The sequence below is a fragment of the Euprymna scolopes genome, chromosome 4 (genome assembly GCF_053919585.1).
Source record: "Euprymna scolopes isolate OS-2025 chromosome 4, ASM5391958v1, whole genome shotgun sequence".
In the NCBI taxonomy this organism is placed as follows: Eukaryota; Metazoa; Mollusca; class Cephalopoda; order Sepiida; family Sepiolidae; genus Euprymna; species Euprymna scolopes.
Genome location: NC_136485.1, coordinates 96,042,910 through 96,059,432, shown reverse-complemented (window position 1 = coordinate 96,059,432; position 16,523 = coordinate 96,042,910).

Here is a 16,523-nt window from a genome sequence, read left to right as displayed (position 1 = left end):
TGACCACATTTTATTTTATTTTTAATATTAATATTTATTTTTAATAATAAACACCTTTTATTATTTTAAATGTTAATATTTAGTTTTAATAATAAACACTTATTTTATTTTAAATATTAATATTTATTTTTAATAATAAACACATGTTATTTTATTGTAAATATTAATATTTATTTTTAATAATAAACACATTTTATTATTTTAAGTATTAATATATATTTTTAATAAACACATTTTATTATTTTAAATATTAATATATATTATTAATAATAAACACATTTTATTATTTTAAATATTAATATATATTTTTAATAATCAACACATTTTATTATTTTAAATATTAATATTTATTTTTAATAATAAACATTTTATAATTTTAAATAGTAATATTTATATTCATTAATAAACACATTTTATTTTATATTAAATATTAATATTTATTTTTATTAATGAACACATATTATTATTTTAAATATTAATAATTATTTTTAATAATAAACACATGTATTTTATTTCAATATGCATAAACATTAACGTTGTAATGTAAAAAGAAAATGCTATTAAAAATTATAAAAAAAGGTAAAAAAAAAAAATTCCGAAACATGGAAACAAAATATTTTTACCCAAAAAGTATTAGCATATGAGTTAAATAAATAACTGTTGCCAGAAGTATTTGTAATAAAGTGTATTGTAAAATTCCAAAAATATTAGCATATGAAATAAATAAATAAATGTTATTAAGTTCTATAAAGAAAAAGAAAGCAGTCAATATAAGTCCTCGAAAAATGTAATTCAAGCCCTAATTTTACTTTTTAATAGACACTTAAAAATTGGGATGGGGGGGGTCGGGAATTAAAAAAAAAAACGAATGTCTAAAATATTATATTCGATTTATTGGAAAGAACATAAAATTTCACATTGACCCTGAAAATATAGTAAAAATAGAATCATTAGAAAAATTTGGATAGATTTTAATAATTAAAAAATTGAAAAATATTGAGTTTAAAAATTGAAAAATATTGAGTTCGGAAAATTCATTACTGTTTAAAAAAAAAATATTTGGGTTAGTATTACTGTACACATAGATTCAAAAAAGTTGTCAAAAGACAAATATATAACAAATAAATGTTATCAAAGGCAAGATAAGTTACTTTTCTATCAAACTGGATATATTTTTTGTGTTTTTATTCAATGTAACATATTTATTCAACTCGAAAAACATACAGTGTTTACCGATGTATTTGAAAAATGCCACCCGTTGTTTACAAAGCCATTTGCAGGAAGTGACGTTTTATCTAAGGATGATCAAAACCGTATAGAATGAACCTTTTTTTTTTTATATATAAGTTTTATTCAAACAGGCTTTATTTGAACTTAATGGACTTTTTTTTGTATTTATTAACTTTTTTATTCTTTTTATCAAACAAAAATAGAATTTTTATATTGACATATTATGGACTGTTTTTCGAACATCGAAATTTTAAAATTAGTTTTATTTAAAAAAAAAAAAAAAAAGACGGTGTTGTTTTTTTAATTGAATTCTAAACTTTATTTGAATTTTTCAACAAACTTTTACAGACATAATGGACTGTTTGTCAAACATCGAAATTTTAAAAATAAAGTTTTATGACCCTTCTAGAGTTATCGAATCTATAAGTCTTAAAATTAGTTTTATTTAAAAAAAAAAAAGAAGACGGTGTTGTTTTTTTAATTGAATTCTAAACTTTATTTGAATTTTTCAACATTCAAGCCCTAATTTTTTTTTCAAATAAAGGAGCAAGGACCAAGGTTCCATAAAAAAAAAAAAAACAAATAACGTGGTTTAAAAAAAAGGTTTTAAACTTCATTAATTATTTACTATCGGGTTACTAAATTAAGTATTTACTTTTTAATAGACACTTAAAAATGAATTAAAAAAAAAAACGATAGTCTAAAATATTATATTCGATTTATTGGAAAGAACATAAAATTTCACATTGACCCTGTAAATATAGTAAAAATAGAATCAATAGAAAAATTTTGATAGATTTTAAAAATTAAAAAATTGAAAAATATTGAGTTCGGAAAATTCATTACTGTTTAAAAAAAAAAATATTTGGGTTTGTATGACTGTACACAAAAACTTGTCAAAAGACAAATATATAACAAATAAATGTTAGCAAAGGCAAGATAAGTTACTTTTCTATCCAACTGGATATATTTTTTGTGTTTTTATTCAATGTAACATATTTATTCTGCTCGAAAAACATACAGTGTTTACCGATGTATTCGAAAAATGCCACCCGTTGTTTACAAAGCCATTTGCCGGAAGTGACGTTTTATCTAAGGATGATCAAAACCGGAGAATGAACCTTTTTTTTTTTTTATATAGAAGTTTTATTCAAACAGGCTTTATTTGAACGTAATGGACTTTTTTTTGTATTTATTAACTGTTTTATTCTTTTTATCAAACAAAAATAGAATTTTTATATTGACATATTATGGACTGTTTTTCGAACATCGAAATTTTAAAATTAGTTTTATTTAAAAGAAAAAAAAAGACGGTGTTGTTTTTTTAATTGAATTCTAAACTTTATTTGAATTTTTCAACAAATTTTTACAGACATAATGGACTGTTTGTCAAACATCGAAATTTTAAAAATAAAGTTTTATGACCCTTCTAGAGTTATCGAATCTATAAAGTCTATTTTTTTATATGCTAGTGCAGAGAGTGATCCGTGTGGAAGCCTTTAAACTGTCGAAAGCGTCCTCATGGAAACAAAATATTTTTACAAAAAAATAGTAGCATTGAGTTAAACTGTTGCCAGAATTTATCGAATTTTTATTTTTTAATAGCATTTTCTTAAAACGAATAGAAAAATAATTTCCCATGAAAAAAAAAAGAAAATGCTATTAAAAAGTATAAAAAAATTAAAAAAAAAAAAAAAAATTCTGTAAACATTGGAAAAAAAATATTTGTACCCAAAAAGTATTAGCATATAAGTTAAATAAATAACTGTTGCCAGAAGTTAAATAAATTTTAATAAGTTCTATAAATAAAAAGAAAGCAGTGAGATAAAAATATAAAAATACGTACGTAAAATAAAAAACACACCGACTGGTTTTAGTGTGTGTGAGAGAGAGAGGGGGGGGAAGAGAAAGCGGTGTATAGTGAAGTTAGTTCCTAAATTAAGTGTTTCCATAGTAACCAAAAGCGGTGCATAGTGAATTTAGTTCCTTTTAGATTCGCCATTAGTGGACGTTGACGTCACGTCACGTGACATGACTAAGCGTTTTTAAACGAATAGAAAAATAGAAAGAAGGTGATAGAGAAAGTGAGAGAGAGAGAGAGAGAGTAAGTGTGAGAGAGAGAGACGGTGTTGGTTTTACTCCTCCCCCCCTTCCAGCTTAAGAGGTATGAGGTCACGTGGTAATATACAAAATGGCTAATTATTTTATAAATTAAATATTATGATATTTTTAGTATCGTCTAATATTTTGAAAGCTGAATTTTTTTATTCCTGTACATTTTTTCCTGACATTTTTCGTTAAAACTCTTGTATAAATAATATTTTTAACCAGTTAATCACGATGGAAACATTGTCATAAAGTTTAATCTTCTTCTTCTTCTATATATATAAAAGCCAAACGTCTGTGTGTATGTATGTTTGTTTGTAACGCTAAAACTTTTGAAAGACGGAACCAAACTTGACAAATTTGGTATCATATCGAAGCCCCATCACCCGGATGACAAATATCGAAATTTCATGTCAAACGGACCACTAGAAGTTGGTCAACTGATCAGTTATCTTCGAGGGGGGCCCCCAAAAAACCTGTCATTATCTATATATATAAAAGACAAATGTTTGTTTGTAACGCTAAAACTTGAGATGAAAGATTCCTCTCCCCTAAGAATAAAACATATGTTCAATATCTGCTTTTGTTTTTTTCATTGCTTATACGGTCCTGAGCAACGCCGGGTAGCCCTGCTAGTCTTCTATATATATAAAAGGCAAAAATCGGTGTGTATGTATGTATGTATGTATGTTTGTTTGTAACGCTAAAACTTTTGACAGACACAACCAAAGTTGACAAATTAGGTAGCATATTGCACCTTGATCACCCGGATGACAAATATCGAAATTTCACGTCAAACGGACAACTAGAAGGGGGTTAACTGATCATTTTTCTCCCAGGGGGGCCCCCAAAAAAACCTGTCATTTTAACATTATTCATTAGCTGTCACGTGACGTGACGTCAGCTCAGTAAAATGTCGGCTACGCTGAGCCTCTGACGTACATTAAAGCTGCCTGCGAGGAGTATCATTGATACTATAACACAGTTAAATATTAGTTTAAGAGTCGAACCGTTATTACCAACGGATTTATCGCACTTCAAAAAGAAGAATCCCAAAATTACATAAAAATTGACGTAGGGAAAATGTTTTTATTTTTGCTTGAAGTTTTTTACCGGCGAAGAAAGATGACTATGCTCTTTGCTATAGTTTACCATGTAAACAAGGCTTTAGCCATTTTGTTTTTACCTCCTAACTCTGTTAAACTGGAAGGGGGAGGGGTGGCTATCAGTATAAGGCCGCTTAAATACACGAAAATTACTTTTATACGAGTTTGTTTTCTTATGAATGGAACCGCGTTTATAGGGGGGAGGGGGGAGGAGGCAATGTGCACAGTCTCCCAAGCATTACCTACTATAAAAAAAGATGCACATTTACCCTCTTCTCTCACCCTCTTTCTCTCTCTCTCTCTCTCTTTCTCTTCTCTCTCTCACTCTCTTTCTCTATCACCCTCTTCTCTCTCTCTCTTTCTCTTCTCTCTCTCATCCTCTTTCTCTCTCTCTCACCCTCTTCTCTCTCTCTACCTTTTTCTCTTCTCTCTCGCACCCTCTTCTCTCTCTCTCACCCGCTTCTCTCTCTCTACCTCTTTCTCTTCTCTCTCGCACCCTCTTCTCTCTCTCACCCGCTTCTCTCTCTCTACCTCTTTCTCTTATCTCTCTCTCTCTCAACCTCTTCTCTCTCTCTCTCTTACCCTCTTCTCTCTCTCACTCTCTGTGTACACCTTTTTCTCTTCTCTTCTCTCTCTCTCTGACCCTCTTTCTCTCTCTCTCACCCTCTTTTTCTGCTCTCTCTCACCCTTCTCTCTCTCTCTCTCTACCTCTTTCTCTTCTCTATCACCCTCTTTCCCTGCTCTCTCTCACCTTCATCTCTCTCTCTCTACCTATTTCTCTTCTCTCTCTCTCCCTCTGCTCTCTCTCACCCTCTTCTTTCTCCCTCACCCTCTTCTCTCTCTCTCTCACCCTCTTCTTTCTCCCTCACCCTCTTCTCTCTCTCTCTCTACCTCTTTCTCTTATCTCTCTCTCTCACTACCCCTCTCTCTCTCTGTCTTACCCTCTTCTCTCTCTCTCTACCTCTTTCTCTTATCTCTCTCTCTCACTACCTCTCTCTCTCTCACCCTCTTCTCTCTCTCACCCTCTTTCTCTCTTACCCTCTTCTCTCTCTACCTCTTTCACTTCTCTCACCCTCTTTCTCTCTCACCCTCTTTCTCTGCTCTCTCTCACCCTCTTCTCTGCTCTCTCTCACCCTCTTCTCTCTCTACCTCTTTCTCTTCTCTCTCTCTCACCCTCTTCTCTCTCTCTTACCTATTTTGTAATATATATATATAGATATATATATTGTACAAACTATTGTACAAACTATTACCACTTATCAAGGCCTATAGGCCACTCGAGGATGAAAGTTTAAAAGTGCACAGTAGTCAAATTCGGCAAAGATGACGGAACCGCTTTAAGAGGAGGATGAATTATTCAGTGACTCCAACCTATTTTGTTACATATATGTATGTATATATTTTTGTAAAAAATATATATTACTACTTATCAAGGCCCATAGGACACTCGAGGATTAGAGTTGAAAAGTGCACAGCAGTCAAATCTGGGAAAGAGGATGGAACCGCTTTAACGGGAGGATGAGTTATTCAGCGACTCCAACCTATTTTGGTATATATATATTTATATCTATATTTATTTTTAAATATATATTACCACTTATCAAGGCCCATAGGCCACACGAGGATGAGAGTTTAAAAGTGCACAGTAGTCAAATTCGGCAAAGATGATGGAACCGCTTTAAGAGGAGGATGAATTATTCAGTGACTCCAACCTATTTTGTTATATATATGTATGTATATATTTTTGTAAAAAATATATATTACTACTTATCAAGGCCCATAGGACACTCGAGGATTAGAGTTGAAAAGTGCACAGTAGTCAAATTCGGGAAAGAGGATGGAACCGCTTTCACGGGAGGATGAGTTATTCAGCGACTCCAACCTGTTTTTTTATATATATATTTATATCTATATTTATTAAAAAATATATATTACCACTTATCAAGGACAATAGGCCACTCGAGGATGAGAGTTGAATAGTGCACTGTATAAAAAATACGGTAAAGAGGATGGAACCGCTTTAACGGGAGGATGAGTTATTCAGCAACTCCAACCTATTTTTTTATATATATATATATATATACTTTTATTAAAAAATATATATTACCACTTATCAAGGACAATAGGCCACTCGAGGATGAGAGTTGAAAAGTGCATAGTAGTAAAATTCGGGAAAGAGGATGGAACCGCTTTAACGGGAGGATGAGTTATTCAGCGACTCCAACCTATTTTTTTTATATATATATATATATATATATATATATATATATATTTATAACAAAAATATATTACCACTTATCAAGGCCCATAGGCTACTCGAGGATAAGAGTTGAAAAGTGCACATTAGTCAAATTCGGGAAAGAGGATGGAACCGCTTTAACGGGAGGATGAGTGATTCAGCGACTCCAACCTATTTTGTTATATATATATATATATATATATATATATATATTTTGTACAAACTATATATTACCACTTATCAAGGCCCATAGGCCACACGAGGATGAGAGTTTAAAAGTGCACAGTAGTCAAATTTAGGAAAGAGGATTTAATCGCTTTAATAGAAGGATGAATTATTCAGCGACTCACACCTGTTTTGGTATATATATATATATATTTATAAAAAAATATGTATTACCACTTATCAAGGCCCATAGGCCACTCGAGGATGAGAGTTAAAAAGTCCACAGTAGTCAAATTTGGGAAAGAGGATGGAACCGCTTTAACAGGAGGATGAGTTATTCAGCAACTCCAACCTATTTTGTTATATATATATATATATATATATATATATATATTTTTCATAAAATATGTATTACCACTTATCAAGGCCCATAGTCCACTCGAGGACGAGAGTTGAAAAGTGCACAGTAGTCAAATTGGGGAAAGAGGATGGAACCGCTTTAACGGGAGGATGAGTTATTCAGCGACTCCAACCTTTTTTTTTATTTTGTAAAAAATATATATGACCACTTATCAAGGCCCAGAGGCCACTCGAGGATAAGAGTTGAAAAGTGCACAGTAGTCAAATTTGGGAAATTTGTTATATATCTATTTTTTTGTTACTTAGGCATTTCCACTTATCAAGGCCCAGATACATCTCGAGGATAAGAGTTAAATGTGCACAGTAGTCAATTGGACAATAAGGCCCAGAGGCCACCCGAGGATAAGGGTTGAAAATGGCAGTAGTTAATTGGACAACATAGTAATCGTTAGTAATGGAAAGTCGGGAAATTTGTTATATATATATTTATATTTTGTTTAGATAGGCATTACCACTTATCAAGGCCCAGAGGCCACTAGAGGATAAGTGTTGAAAAGTGCAGTAGTCAATTGGACAAAATATAGTAATTGTTAGTAATGGAAATTCAGTAAATTTGTTATATATATATTAATATTTTGTTAAATACGCATTACCACTTATCAAAGCCCACAGGCCACTCGAGGATAAGGATTGAAAAGTGCACCGTAGTAGTCGGTTGTAATGGAAATGCGGGATATTTGTAATATACCTATTTTTTGTTACTTAGGCACAACCACTTATTAAGGCCCAGAGGCCACTCGATGGTATTACCACTTATCAAGGCCCAGAGGCCACTCGAGGATAAGCGTTTAAAAGTGCAGTAGTCAATTGGACAATATAGTAATCGTTAGTAATGGAAATTCAGTAAATTTGTTATATATATGTATATTTTGTTACATACGCATTACCATTTATCAAGGCCCAGAGGCCACTCGAGGATAAGGATTGAAAAGTGCACAGTAGTCAATTGGACAATATAGTAATCGTTAGTAATGGAAATTCAGTAAATTTGTTATATACCTATTTTTTGTTACTTGGTCATTTCCACTTATCAAGGCCCAGAGGCCACTCGAGCATAAGAGTTAAAAAGTCCACAGTAGTCAATTGGACAATAAGGCCCAGAGGCCACCCGAGGATAAGGGTTAAAAAGTGCAGTAGTCCATTGGTCAATATAGTAATCGTTAGTAATTACTACTTCTCAAGGCCCAGAGGCCACTAGAGGATAAGGGTTGAAAAGCGCAGTAGTCAATTGGACAATACAGTAATCGTTAGTAATGGAAATTCAGTAAATTTGTTATATATATATATATTTATATTTTGCTAAATACGCATTACTACTTATCAAGGCCCAGACGCCACTCGAGGATAAGGGTTGAAAATATTCAACAAATTTTTTATCTACAGATTAGAAAATTTGTATATAGGGTATTCAGACATATGGAATATATCTAGCATAATCTATCTATTATATCTATAAAAGTCAGAATGTTTGTGTGTGTGGGTGTGTGTGAGGTAGAGAGAGAGAGAGAGAACAATTCTTAACCTATATATTCAACAAATTTTTTATCTACAGATTTTAAATTTGTTATAAAGGGTATTCATACATATGGAAATATATCTAGCATAATCTATCTATTATATCTACAAAAGTGAAAATGTGTGTGTCTGTGAGAGAGAGAGCAATTCTCAACCTATATAATCAACAAATTTTTTATCTACAGATTAGATAATTTGTATATAGGGTATTCAGACATATGGAAATATATCTAGCATAATCTATCTATTATGTCTATAAAAGTGAGAATATGTCTGTGTGTGAGAGAGAGAGAGTAAGAACAATTCTCACCCTTTATATTCAACAAATTTTTATCTACAGATAAGAAAATTTTTATATAGTGTATTCAGACATATGGAAATATATCTAGCATAATCTATCTATTATATCTATAAAAGTGAGCATGCGTGAGAGGAGAGAGAGAGAGAGAGAACAATTCTCAACCTATATACTCAACAAATTTTTTATCTACAGATTTGAAAATTTGTATATAGATTATTCAGACACATGGAAATATATCTAGCATAATTTATCTATTATATCTATAAAAGTGAGAATGTGTGGGTGTGTGAGAGAGAGAATGAGAGAGAACAATTCTCAGCTTATATATGCAACAAATTGTTTATCTACAGATCCGAAATATCACATTTGTATAGAAGTAGAAATCTGGATACCTATTCTGATACCTAATAAAAGAAAGGACACTCTTTGGGGCGGATTTTGATGATAACAAGTCACTAATAAGAAATTATAATAAACATTGAAATAATTTAAGAATTTTATCAAAATAAAATTGCATGGTAATCACCCAATTTCTGCCACAAAATTTTGATTGGCAAAACTCATAAACAGAAAATATATATTTTCTAATTTCATCTTTTTTTTTATATAATCTGATTTGATGTTTTCCTTAATATTCAAATCACTATATTTTGCTGCTTAATATCAAATACAGCAAATGAGTTATTTTTTATGCATCAAACAATTACATTTTCTCATTCATCCAAACTAATCACTGAACATCAATTTCATATTTTCTTCACTAAAATATTACTGTGCTTGATGTCATCAAGTGGAGCGGATCATTTTTTTTTCATTTGTTCACACATTTTTCCAATTTATATATATTTTGTCTAAGATTCTTAGCCTATGTCATTGCATACCAAGCTGTTTATTAAAAGTTACGGTTCACTGTAAACACATACGTTACACCAAAATAAAAACGCTTCAGATAATGTCTTGATATTCAATTAAGTTTCTCACATGACATCTTATGAAGTTAGTAGAAATGTTACAGACTTTTGAATCTCAAACACTTTCAATACTGTGCACTGATATTTTCTTTTTTGGAATATAAGCACATTCATGATTTTTTTTTACAAACGTCAACAAATTTCACAATGTGTAGCAATGTACTGAAACAATTATAAAAATATTTGTTTTTATTTTGGATGATGCAGGGCATCCGAAGAGAGATTTTTCTAACAAAATGAAAGTATAATTTTTAGCAATAGGTATCTAGGAAAAGGCCACTACATACGTTATAAATTCCAAATTTCCACAACCTGGCAAATACTGGTACACGCTAGCAAATTTAGATTTGCAATTACAGAATATGATTCTAATTTTTTCCTTTGCTCTTTATTCTAACACTACACTAAGTTTACTGTTTTATTTCGCTACAGTTGATATTGTGTAGAACAATAAGAAAATCATAGTGAACAATGCATTCAACAAAATTTCACACACATTTCTAGATACCTATATCTAATAAGTTCAAAAGAAAGGACACACTTAGGGAGGTATTTTGGTGGTCAAGTCACTAAATAGAGATTAGCTGGTTTCCCGGCATAGCCCAGGATGTAATAAAGATTGACTGAAATACATGTTCTAGCTGGTTTCTAGGCGTTGCCAGGGATGTAATATAGACACATTATGTTGTATATTACCTGTTCTCTTCTCCCTAAGGTAAAACAATTTCATATACATGCTGTAAATTACCTATGCTAGGGATAAAACATGAACAATACCAGTCCGGGGGTAGATAAAACAAATAATACATAGAGATGAAAGATTCGTCTCCCCTAAGAATAAAACATATGTTCAATATCTGCTTTTGTTTTTTCATTGTTTATACGGTCCCGAGCAACGCCGGGTAGCCCTGCTAGTCTATATATATAAAAGGCAAAAATCTGTGAGTTTGTATGTTTGTATGTAACGCTAAAACTTTTGAAAGACGGAACCAGAGTTGACAAATTTGGTATCAGATTGAAGCTTGATAACCCGGATGACAAATATCGAAATTTCACGTCAAACGGACCAGTAGAAAGGGGTGAACTTATCGTTTTTCTCCCAGGGGGCCCCAAAAAAACCTGTCATTTTAATGTTGTTAGTCATGTCACGTGACGTGACGTCAACGTCCACTAATGGCGAACAATTGTAAATAACAAGTTCTGTCTCCGATACTTTTGCATTTTCTCTTCTCCTTCGTTATATATATTATTAAACTTTATGACAATGTTTCCATAATAGATTATGCTAGATATAATTTGTCAACTTTGGTTGTGTCTGTCAAAAGTTTGAGCTGACGTCACGTCACGTGACACGTATTGAATAACGTTAAAATGAAAGTTTTTTTGGGGGCCCCCCTGGGAGAAAAATGATCAGTTCACCCCCTTCTAATTGTCCGTTTGATGTGAAATTTCGATATTTGTCATGCGGGTGATCAAGGTGCAATATGATACCTAATTTGTCAACTTTGGTTGTGTCTGTCAAAAGTTTTAGCGTTACAAACAAACATACATACATACATACATACACACCGATTTTTGCCTTTTATATATTACTATCAGGGCTACCCGGCGTTGCTCGGGACCGTATAAACAATGAAAAAACAAAAGCAGATATTGAACATATGTTTGATTCTTAGGGGAGAGGAATCTTTCATCTCTATGTATTATTTGTTTTATCTACCCTAGGACTGGTATTGTTCATGTTTTATCCCTAGCATAGGTAATTTACAGCATGTATATGAAATTGTTTTACCTTAGGGAGAAGAGAACAGGTAATATACAACATAATGTGTCTATATTACATCCCTGGCAACGCCTAGAAACCAGCTAGAACATGTATTTCAGTCAATCTTTATTATATCCTGGGCTATGCCGGGAAACCAGCTAATCTCTTTTTAGTGACTTGACCACCAAAATACCTCCCTAAGTGTGTCCTTTCTTTTGAACTTATTAGATATAGGTATCTAGAAATGTGTGTGAAATTTTGTTGAATGCATTGTTCACTATGATTTTCTTATTGTTCTACACAATATCAACTGTAGCGAAATAACACAGTAAACTTAGTGTAGTGTTAGAATAAAGAGCAAAGGAAAAAATTAGAATCATATTTTGTAATTGCAAATCTAAATTTGCTAGCATGTACCAGTATTGGCCAGGTTGTGGAAATTTGGAACTTATAACATATGTAGTGGCCTTTTCCTAGATACCTAATGCTAAAAATTATACTTTCATTTTGTTAGAAAAATCTCTCTTCAGATGCCCTGCATCATTCAAAATAAAAACAAATATTTTTATAATTGTTTCAGTATATTGCTACACAATGTGAAAGTTTTTAACGTTTGTAAAAAAAATCATGAATGTGCTTATATTGCAAAAAAGAAAATATCAGTGCACAGTATTGAAAGTGTTTGAGATTCAAAAGTCTGTAACATTTCTACTAACTTCATAAGAGAAACTGAATTGAATATCAAGACATTATCTGAAGCGTTTTTATTTTGGTGTAACATATGTGTTTACAGTGAACCTTAACTTTTAATAAACAGATTGGTATGCAATGACATAGGCTAAGAATCTTTAAAATATATATAAATTGGAAAAATGTGTGAACAAATGAAAAAAAAATGATCCGCTCCACTTGATGACATCAAGCACAGTAATATTTTAGTGAAGAAAATATGAAATTGATGTTCAGTGATTAGTTTGGATGAATGAGAAAATGTAATTGTTTGATGCATAAAAATAACTCAGTTGCTGTATTTGATATTAAGCAGCAAAATATAGTGATTTGAATATTTGGGAAAACATCAAACCAGATTATGTAAAAAGAAAAAAAAAAGATGAAATTAGAAAATATATATTTTATGTTTATGAGTTCTGCCAATCAAAATTTTGTGGCAGAAATTGGGTGATTACCATGCAATTTTATTTTGGTAAAATTCTTAAATTATTAGAATGTTTATTATAATTTCTAATTAGTGACTTGTTATAATCAAAATCCGCCCTAAAGAGTGTCCTTTCTTTTATTAGGTATCAGAGTAGGTATCAAGATTTCTACTTCTATACAAATGTGATATTTCAGATCTGTACATAAAAGATTTGTTGAATATATAGGTTGAGAATTGTTCTGTGTCGCTCTCTCTCACACACACACGCATTCTCACTTTTATAGATATAATAGATAGATTACTCTAGATATATTTCCATATGTCTGAATACCCTATATACAAATTTTCAAATCTGTAGATAAAAAAATTTTTTGAGTATATAGGTTGAAAATTGTTCTCTCTCTCTCTCTCACACACACATTCTCAATTTTAGAGATATAATAGATAGATTATGCTAGATATATTTCCATATGTCTGAATACCCTATATACAAATTTTCTAATCTGTAGATCAAATATTTGTTGAATATATAGGTTGAAAATTGTTCTTACTCTCTCTCTCTCTCTCTCTGGCTACCTCACACACACATTCTAACTTTTATAGATATAATAGATAGATTATGCTAGATATATTTCCATATGTGTGAATACCCTATATACAAATTTTCTAATTTGTAGATAAAAAATTTGTAGAGTGCATAGGTTGAGAATTGTTCTCTCTATCTCTCACACACACACATTCTAACTTTTAAAGATATAATAGATTATGCTAGATATATTTCGATATTTCTGAATACCCTATATATAAAAATTTGTTGAATGTATAGGTTGAGAACTGTTCTCTCTCTCTCTCTCTCTCTCTCTCTCGCTCACACACACACACATTCTCACTTTTATAGATATAATAGAAAGATTATCCTAGATATATTTCTATTTGTATGAATACTCTATATACAAATTTTAAAATCTGTAGATAAAGAATTTGTTGAGTATATGGGTTGAGAATTGTTCTCTCTCTCTCTCTCTCTCTCTCACACAGACACACACACACATTCTCACTTTTATAGATATAATAGATTATGCTAGATATATTTCCATATGTCTGAATACCCTATATACAAATTTTCAAATCTGTAGATAAAAAATTTGTTGTATACATAGGTTGACAATTGTCCTCTCTCTTACACACACACACATTCTCACTTTTATACATATAATAGATAGATTATGCTAGATATATTTCTATATGTCTGAACACCCTATATACAAATGTTCAAATCTGTGGATAAAAAATTTGTTGAATGTATAGGTTGAGAATTTTTATCTCTCTCTTTTTCTCTCTCTCTCTCTCGCTATCTCACACACACGCATTCTCACTTTTATAGATAAAATAGATAGATTATGCTAGATATATTTCCATATGTCTGAATACCCTATATACAAAGTTTCAAATCTGTAGATAAAAAATTTGTTGAATATATAGGTTTAGAATTGTTCTCTCTCTCTCTCTCACACACACATTCTAACTTTTGTAGTTATAATAGATAGATTATGCTAGATATATTTCCATATGTCTGAATACCCTATATACAAATTTTCTAAACTGTAGGTAAAAAATTTGTTGAGTATGTAGGTTAAGAATTGTTCTCTCTCTCTCTCACACACACACACACACACAAGTTCTCACTTTTATAGATATAATAGATAGATTATGCTAGATATATTTCTATATGTCTGCCTACCCTATATACAAATTTCCAAATCTGTGCCCAAAAATGTGTGGAATATATAGGTTGAGAATTGTTCTCTCTCTCTCTCTCTCTCACACATATTCTCACTTTTATAGGTTATATAGGTTGAGAATTTTTTGCTCTTTCCATCACTCACATTCACACTTTTATAGATATAATACATAGATTATGCCAGATATATTTACATATGTCTGAATACCCAATATACACATTTTCAAATCTGTAGATAAAAAATTAGTTGAATATATAGGTTGAGAATTGTTCTCTCTCTCTCTCTTTCTCTCTCTCTCACACAAACATTCTCACTTTTATAGATATAATAGATAGATTATGCTAGATATATTTCCATACGTCTGAATACCCTATATCCAAATTTTCTAATATGTAGATAAAAAATTTGTTGAATATATAGGGTGAGAATTTTCCTTCCTCTCTTTCTCTCTCTCTCTTTCTCACACACACACAAGCTGAAAATTGTTCTCTCTCTCTCTCTGACTCTCTCTCTCTCTCTCACACACACACACATGGTCATTTTATAGATATAATAGATAGGTTATGCTAGATATATTTCTATATGTCTGAATACCCTATATACAAATTTTTAAATCTGTAGATAAAAAATTTGTTGAGTATATAGGTTGAGAATTGTTCTTTCTCTCTCTCTCACACACACATTCTCACTTTTATAGATATAATAGATTATGCTAGATATATTTCCAAATGTCTGAATACCCTATATACAAATTTTCAAATCTGTAAAGATAGAATTTGTTGAATATATAGGTTGAGAATTGTTCTCTCTCTCTCTCTTTCACACACATTCTCACTTTTATAGATATAATAGATAGATTATGCTAGATATATTTCCTTATGTCTGAATACCCTATATACAAATTATCAAATCTGTAGATACAAAATTTGTTGAGTATATAGGTTGAGAATTGTTCTCTCTCTCTCTCTCTCACTCACTCACTCACTCACACACACACACACACATTCTACCTTTTATAGATATAATAGATTATGCTAGATATATTTCCATATGTCTGAATACCCTGTATACAAATTTTCAGATCTGTACATAAAAATTAGTTGAATATATAGGTTGAGAATTGTTCTCTCTCTCTCTTCTCTCTCTCTCTTTCACACACATTCTCACTTTTCTAGATATAATAGATAGATTATGCTAGATATATTTCCATATGTCTGAATACCCTATATACAAATTTTATAATCGGTAGATAAAAAATTTGTTGAATATATAGGGTGAGAATTGTACTTACTCTCTCTCTCTCTCTCTCTCTCTCTCACGCACACATTCTCACTTTTATGGATATAATAGATAGATTATGCTGGATATATTTCCATATGTCTGAATACCCTATATACAAATGGTCAAATCTGTAGATAACAAATTTATTGAATAGATAGGTTGAGAATTGTTCTCTCTCTCTCTCTCTCGCAACCTTACACACACAACCACACGCAAACATTCTGACTTTTATAGATATAATAGATCGATTATGCTAGATATATTTCCATATGTCTGAATACCCAATATACAAATTTTCAAATCTGTAGGTAAAAAATTTGTTGAATATATAGGTTGAGAATTGTTCTCTCTCTCTCACACACTCACATTCTCACTTTTATAGATATAATGTATAGATTATGCTAGATATATTTCTATATGTCTGAATACCCTATATACAAAGTTTAAAATCCGTAGATAAAAATACGTTGAGTATATAGGTTGAGAATTGTCCTCTCTCTCTCTTACGCACACACACACACAC